Below are 8466 nucleotides of genomic sequence, written 5' to 3' on the forward strand. Positions count from 1 at the left end.
AAGATAAGTGTTGGTGACGATGTGGAAAAATTGAAACCCTTGTACATTGTTGGTGGGAAGGCAAAATGGTGCAGCCACTTTGGAAAGTAGTATGGAGGTTTCTCAAGATATTAAGAATAGAACAATCATGTGATCCAGCAATCTCATTTCTGAGTACATATTCTAAAGAATTGAAATCAGGATCTCTAAGAGATATATATACTCCATGTTTGTTGTCCCATTAGTCACAATAGCCAAGCTATGAAAACATCTTAAAAGTTCATTAATGGGTGAATGGATAAAGGAAATGTGGTATATTTGTAAAATAGAATATCATTCAGCCTTAAAAAAAAGAAGGCAGTCAAGCCATATGCAACAACATGGGTGAACCTGGAGGACAGTATGCTAAGTGAAATAAATCAGTCACAGAAAAACAAATATCACATGATTCCCCTTTTATGAGGTACCTAAAAATAGTTAAACTCATAGAAACAGAGAGTAGAATGGTGGTTGCCAAGGTCTGGGTGGTGGGAGGTGAAAAGGGAGAGCTGCTTTACAAAGGGTATAAAGTTTTAGATATGCCAAATGAGTAAATTCTAGAGATCTGCTGTACAACATTGTGCTTATAGGTAACAAAACTGTACTGTACACTTAAAAATGTGTCAAGAGGGTAGATCTCATATTGTGTTCTTACTACAATGATAAAAAAAAAAGAGGATCTGTCACTACTCAATATATAATTAGATCATTCCATTTACTCAAAGCTTTATAGCTCTTCCTTTGATGTTCAACATTCCTCTCAACTACAATAGGGAAATTCTCTCTCTCTCTTTTTTTTATCCCAGTCTTCCTTTGTTTAGCTCCTTGTTATACCTTATCTATAAAGGATCTCAAATTTTTAGAAAAAAATTTAAAACTAAAGCACACAGGTGAATCTGGGGAATTACGGAGCCAACAGCGTTTAGTCAGCCCTTAAAAGCCTATCTCAAATGTTACCTCCTTTGTGAAGTATTCCCCAAATCTTTAGGCAGGATGAATCTCTCCTTCCTCTCTGTTCTTTCAGCTCTGTGGCTACTGACTTATGTTGGCATTTATTACATTTGTAACTCCACATAGAGAGGAAGTGTATCATAACCAGTCATATCCCAGAGCCTAGCACATCTGGCATGTAGTGGATGCTCAATAAATATTTGATTTCTGAATGAAGGAAAACACTTTCAGAGGCGCTTGGAAACTTTGTGTTATTTTGTATACAAAGTAGCATCCTTAAATTGATTGAGTGGCAACGGAAACTGACAAGTACACTAAGATTAGGCAATGGCTGATTGCTAATTAGCAGTCTGCTCTAATAGTCCTTGCATTTGTTTGGTTACTAAGCACAAATTCCTCCCCAAAAAACTCACAAGTGATTTTTGAAGTCATCGACATAATTTTTTCAATGTATTTATCCATGGATTCCCCCAAACTCCACCTCCACCAACAGTCATGAGGAATCCACCAATGTGTTTCTCAGTTTAATTCCTATAGTACTTGACAGATTAAAGCATTTTATAATTCTGATTTCCTGTTCCATGCATCAGTCTAAATATTTGTGTTTAGGTTTGAGTTCTGGACATTTCCTTAGACCATTCTACCAAATGCCATTGAAAGAATTACTGGGCTTGTACATCTGCTACCATTCTCAAACCACTGGCTGATCTTTTGAACTAATTACAGCCCTCTTTCCTGAAGCTTCTGAATCCTTTTTCAACACATTGCTCAAGACGGTCACTACTAAATAAACAGATGACGCCTAGGCAGTGTTCAATACCCACTTAAATACCCAAGATTTAACTGTCCATACCACTGGGCTACCTTCCAAGCCATGTTTTCACAACCACTGCGCCTCTCTCTCTCTCTCACTTTCATTCTTTCACATGTACCTGAACCACCTAAAAACCCTCAATCTGAAAAGCTACAACAGTTATCAAGGTTTTCATTGTCCTGGGGCCTTGAAGTTTTCCCTACCCTTTCAACTCTTAGAGGTCTCAAGGCCTCGGTCTTTTGCCTGGACTTTGGGCCACTTGCATTCCTCTCTCCCTGAGTATTATATTTACCTCCCAACATGACACAGGATTCAGAAGATTTGGTTCTTCCTCTCAGGCTACCTAGGTCTTACAGATTGAACGTTAGTAAGTACAATTCCCTATGCTTCTGAATCTATAGCAAAAAAAAAAAAAAAAAAAAAAAAAATTGTGAAGACTCCTTAGGAACCATTAACAGAAGTACCTAGAAAGAATCACCCTCTTCATTAGCACATTATTATTATGAGTTCCAGATTTGTTGGTGGTCATGATAGGAGCTGGGTCCCCAAGGAAATAAAGTATTCTCAAGAGTGGGGTCTCTGATGATGGAAAATACCTAAAAGATGGACTAACTCATATCTTAAGATGTGATGTGTAACATCCCCAATTGCAACTCTCCATTCTTTTACCCATATCTAAAGTCTGTGGTGACTCTATGTACAACCTGAAACTCAAGGAATAGCCATGTTTAACTGCTGACTGGCATGAATTAAGCTAAAATGAGTAATTTCAGGACTGTAATAACACTTCTTGACTCTCCCTTCCCAGTGCTCCTTTTCACTGAGAAACTGCTCTTCTCTTATCCCAGGTGATTAAGCGTGTCAGATTGACTGAGTGATCTAAGGCACCAGACTCAAGCCTTTCTTCCCTTGTGATTAACATGCAGTCAATCGTTCTCTGTCCATCATGACTGGCCCGCAAAGCAGGCCAGCAGAGTTCCTCCCAGACACTTCCTAAACATGGGTGCTAAGAAGGAAGTTTCTCTAATCTGATATGGAAAGTTGTACCAGCCACATAAAACTTGAATTGATGCTCATAATGTCCACCATGTGGAGAAACCCACCAAAAAATCAAACCAATATACAGAGTAAAGCAGAACCAAGAGATAAAGAAATTCCTGATGACATTACCTGAGCATCTAGATCTTATCATACCTGATCCATTCTATCATTGAACTTGTCAATTACATTGGTCAATAGAATTTTTTTTTGGCTTAAAGTAGTTTGCAACGTGTTTCTGTCACAAGAAACCTGATTAATATATACACATATTTGAAATATATATTATGTATGAAATATGATCTTGAAATTTGGGAAACCCAAGTTATACCCTAAAATATGCTCATTGGAGCTGCCGCTATATTCCAACTTACTGCGTCTAAACAACTCCCCGGAGTTCCTACCACCAAAGACCTAAAGATGAGCTAAGAAGCAAAAGCAAGAACCACCTTAATTAATTCCTATTCTGGTAAGGTAGATCCACCTGCCTCTTGAATGAAGCCTTCCTACCTCCTTTATGTCTAAAGCCAACAACATCCCCATCACTAACATGGCACGTACTCTTCTACTTTATACTTAACCCAAAAAAAAAGATGTGTAAAAGTCTGCATATTAAATGTCCTGCTCTCAGCCTTTTGTCCCATTTGGATTCCTGAGCACTGGCAGCCTGTCATATACCCTTCAGGTCAAAGATTAAGAGTTTTCTCTAAGGAATCTGACCAGCCAAGAAGAAAAGTCTTTGAGATGATGTTGAAAGCTCTTTTAATTAAATATTTCACCCATGCACAGAGAGCTTTCAATCAGCTTTTCAGAGTACCATTCTTACATATAATTAGCAAACAGCTGGAGAGCAATGCCAATACAAATACAGAGGTCAAAACTAACAAGAAAATGATAAACATAGAGGAAACAAAGACTATTTTTATGAAGAAGAAAACCTAGAAAACAACACGAGCTATAATTGATATCCAGAGGATTTGAAGACAAATGCTGCGAGCATTGAATAAGAGCATGAATGTGTGTGTGTGTGTGTGTATGTATACATACATACATACATATATTCAGAAACAACAACAATAAAATTTCTTTGGAAATTTAGATGCGAGTAGAAATGGAGAAATAGAAAGACTCAGAAGGTGGGGCTGAGAAAATCTCTCCAAAAAGTCAGGCAATACGACACTGTATGGAAATAACGGAGAAAACATGAGACTTCAGGAAGAATCCGGATAATCCAAAATCTGCTGAACAGGTGTTACAGAAAAGGGAGAACAGAGAAAACGAGGAGAGGGAATCGTCAAGAAGTAATCTGAGAAATTTCTCCTAAACTCAGCATCATTTTCTAGACTAAAAGGGCTCATGAAAAGCTCAGCATGATGGAAGCAAAAAGACCCACACTGTATCAGATACCTCTTACGTAACACATCAGATCCTCCTGGCCTCTTGTTTCAATTACTGTTATGGCAACCAGATCTGCCAGGCTCCAACAAGGTTCACATGTGGTTCACCTCAAGCCAGTACTGCATGCCTCTTGACTTCTTCGCTGAGGCTTTTGTATTTGCACTAAAGAGTGGGATGTTCCAGAACCCTGTTTGAAGCTCACACAACCTCAACTTTTTCTTACCTGGAAAACCAGTGCTAAAACATATGAAGATATATCATCATGAAATTTTAGAACATTAGGGATTTGAAAAAATCCTAAAAGCTTCTGGAGAGAAAAAGAGTTAGATCACATGCAGAAGATCAAATATCACAACAACACTAGAAAGCTAGAAGAAAATGAAGCAAAACTTTCCAAGTTCTGAGGAAAAAAATTTCCTATAACCAGAAGCAGAAAAGGCATTTGATAAAATTCAATACCTATTTATGAAAAAATTCTTAACAAACAAGGAAGTGAAGAAATATTCTTAGTCAAATAAAAAGTATTTATAAAAATATAACCTGCAAAACTACTGATCAAATACGCAGGTAAAATAAGGGCATACAACTTCACAAAAAGCGAACATATAACAAAACAAAACAAGAAAATTTCTCACATATCTTTTCTCAAGTAGTTACCAGAGGATTTGATCCACCAAAAATGAGGTAGTAAACCAAGAAGAAAGAGAACACGGGATACAGGAAAGAGGGAATCTAAACCAATAGACAGGGAAATGTAATCTCTAGGATGATGGTAAAGGGAGATGTCAGGAAAAATGTACAAAGGACTCAGATGACAACAAGACCAAGTAAAAGCAGGTCACAAGGCTCTAGGGTCTAGAAACTTCTTCAATAAGATAGAGCTAGAATACCTGAAGTGTTCAAACATAATAAGAGTGTAAATATACAACTAAAGGAGGTTTTGGAGATAAAAAAACAAGTAAGTTATCAACTCCAGGGAACCAAAAATGTGTGCAATAAATAAAAATAATCATAGTATGTTATATGTTATATGGTCCAGCTATAAAAAACACTCACAAGCCAAAGTAGTATAAACACAATATTTATCCAACCAAAATTATGGTATAATGATCTTGGGAAGATGGGAAAGTTTTATGTATGGAGTAAAGCTGAAGAATGTAATAAAGAGCCAATCTCTGTATTCTCCAGTAAAAATTCAACATAAAAAAAAGTCTCAAGAAACAGCAACATAAGCAAAATGGAAGTAAATATGAAAACAATCAACAGAAAGATTTGGAAGTGATTGCCTTTGGGAGTGAGCACTGGGGTCAAGGACAGGGGACGGCTATTGTTTTGTTCTGCTCTATAAAAACATTGGAAAATTGACTCTTTAATCTCTGTGCGTGTATAACCTTGGATAAACATGAAAATTTGGACTTCTGTTTTTAGCCATTAGGAAGAAACAAAGTTTGGACTTACTGTCAGGCCATAATCAACTAGATAGTTGAGCAAAATATATAAAACAATACTCAGATATTAAACAACAGGAAGCACAGGACTGTGACAGCTGAGGTATGGGAAACTAATAAAGGTGAATCCTATGAGTCCTAGGAGTTCTGCCTGGAGGTAATTTCCCAAACTCAATGCAGAAAGAGGGAGCCCCAAAGACTCTAGCAATCTCACTGGGTAGAGGAGACCACTGGAGTCTGAGGGAGCCTGAGCATGCGGGCAAGAGTAATGGAGACAGAAAGATAAAAGGCTTCGGAAATATTCACAGGGTCCCCTTTATCGTTTGGCTAAATATCAGTCTGTACATTCATAGGGTGAAATTCTACAGGTGTGCAAAGAACAGCTTCTTAGGGGAGAACAACTGCCAGGGAGCTGCAAGCAGAACAACTCCAGAGTTCACACATCACTGGAAATATTTTGAGTTCACAATAGTCAGGGTAAAAAGTCCTTAGTGAACAGAAAAAGCATTCAGTAGAGACCACGGAAGACTCAACCCTCAGGTGTGGTCTTAGCTAGCCATCAAGTGAAGACTACTCTAGACATGCCTTAATAAAGTCTTTAAAAAATAATCCTTGAAAGAAATTTATCTACCAATAACCTAAATGATTACCAGAACAAAGCTCAATAAACATGTTTTGAAGGACTACAACAAAATTCAGCACTCAAATAACATAAAGTTTACAATGTTCAGAATCCAAAAAAAAAAAATCACTACACATGTATAAAGAAGAGGAAATATAACCAATAACCAGGAGGAAAATCAGTCTATAGTAACAAATCTAGAAATTACAGAGATGTGGAATTAGTAGGCAGAAATCTTTAAGACAACTATGATCATTATGCTTGAGAATTCAGAGAAAAATGAATACAAAGAGGAGGGAAATAGAAGATATTTTTAAAAAAAAAAAAGGAACTTCAAAAAATGAAAACTATAGGAGGTTCTAGTCTGTTCTGCCTCACAGTACCCGCCTCCCTTACGTGGTCACACTAAGCTAGTGCCGGGGCCAGGGATCCGGCCACAGCCTCCGCTGCCGCCCGCCGCCTCCGGACCATGGACCCCCGCAAAGTGAGCGAGCTTCGAGCCTTCGTGAAAATGTGCAAGCAGGACCCAAGCGTTCTGCACACCGAAGAAATGGGCTTCCTGAAGGAGTGGGTGGTGAGCATGGGGGGTAAAATACCACCTGCTACTCCTAAAACTAAATTGGAAAAAAATACCAAGGAAGAAAAAACAGATAGTAAGAAGGCGGAGGAAAACATAAAGACAGAGGAACCATCAAGTGAGGAAAGTGATCTAGAAATTGACAATGAAGGTGTGATTGAACCGGACACTGATGCCCCTCAAGAAATGGGAGATGAAAATGTAGAGATAACTGAGGAGATGACTGATCAGGCAAATGATAAAAAAGTGGCTGCCATTGATGCCCTAAATGATGGTGAACTACAGAAAGCCACTGACTTGTTCACAGATGCCATCAAGTTAAATCCTCGTTTGGCCATTCTGTATGCCAAGAGAGCAAGTGTCTTCCTCAAATTACAGACGCCAAATGGTGCCATCCGAGACTGTGACAGAGCTACTGAAATAGATCCCGATTCTGCTCAGCCATACGAGTAGCAAAGGAAAGCACACAGACTTTTGGGCCATTGGGAAGAAGCTGCCCATGATCTTGCCCTTGCCCGTAAGCTGGATTATGATGAAGATGCTAGTGCAATGCCGAAAGAAGTTCAACCAAGGGCCCAGAAAATTGCTGAATTTCGGAGAAAGTATGAGCGAAAACGTGGAGAGAGAGAGAGATCAAAGAAAGAACAGAAAGGGTCAAGAAGGCTCAGGAAGAACATGCGAGAGCCCAGAAGGAAGAAGCAGCCAGACAGTCAGGGGCTCAGTATGGCTCTTTTCCAGGTGGCTTTCCTGGCAGAATGCCTGGTAATTTTCCTGGAGGAATGCTTGGAATGGGAGGGGGCATGCCTGGAATGGCAGGAATGCCTGGGCTCAGTGAAATTCTTAGTGATCCAGAGGTTCTTTTTTGTTTGTTTGTTTGTTTTTGTGGTACGCGGGCCTCTCACCGCTGTGGCCTCTCCCGTTGCGGAGCACAGGCTCCGAACGCGCAGGCCCAGTGGCCATGGCTCATAGGCCCAGCCTTTCCACGGCATGTGGGATCTTCCCGGACCGGGGCACGAACCCGTGTCCCCTGCATCAGCAGGCAGACTCTCAACCACTGCGCCACCAGGGAAGCCCGATCCAGAGGTTCTTACAGCCATGCAGGATCCAGAAGTTATGGTGGCCTTCCAGGATGTGGCTCAGAACCCAGCAAGTATGTCAAAACATCAGAGCAACCCAAAGGTTATGAATCTCATCAGTAAACTGTCGGCCAAATTTGGAGGTCAAGCATAATGCCCTTCTGACAAATAAAGCCCCTGCTGAAGGAAACGCAACTTAGATCACCTAATGTATGTCGCAATACAAACCAGTGTACCTCTGACTTTGTCATGAAGAAAGCGGGGGTGCTATGAAGATAAACCCTACCCCTCTGCCCCAGATGCAGCTGAAACATTTTACAGTGGTTTGCCATTAGGGTATTCATTCAGATAATGTTTTCTTACTAGAAATTAAAAATTTTAAACAATTTTTAAACCTTAAAAATATTTAAAACAAATTAAAAGGGTGTGTTAATCCCTACATTTTTCTTTACTAATCATTTTGGTTTCTTCCTTTGAATTAATTAGGCAAGGAAGATACTTCAGTATGGAAGATTTACTGTTCA

The 8466-nt window shown here is 39.3% G+C and overlaps 1 pseudogene; it reads left to right on the forward strand.

Annotated features, from left to right (window-relative positions):
* The first annotated feature begins 6740 nt into the window (after nucleotides 1-6740).
* Nucleotides 6741-8159, forward strand: LOC115849002 (hsc70-interacting protein-like; annotated as a pseudogene).
* Nucleotides 8160-8466: the final 307 nt, after the last annotated feature.

This window comes from Globicephala melas, chromosome 7 (genome assembly GCF_963455315.2).
Source record: "Globicephala melas chromosome 7, mGloMel1.2, whole genome shotgun sequence".
NCBI classification, from domain to species: domain Eukaryota; kingdom Metazoa; phylum Chordata; class Mammalia; order Artiodactyla; family Delphinidae; genus Globicephala; species Globicephala melas.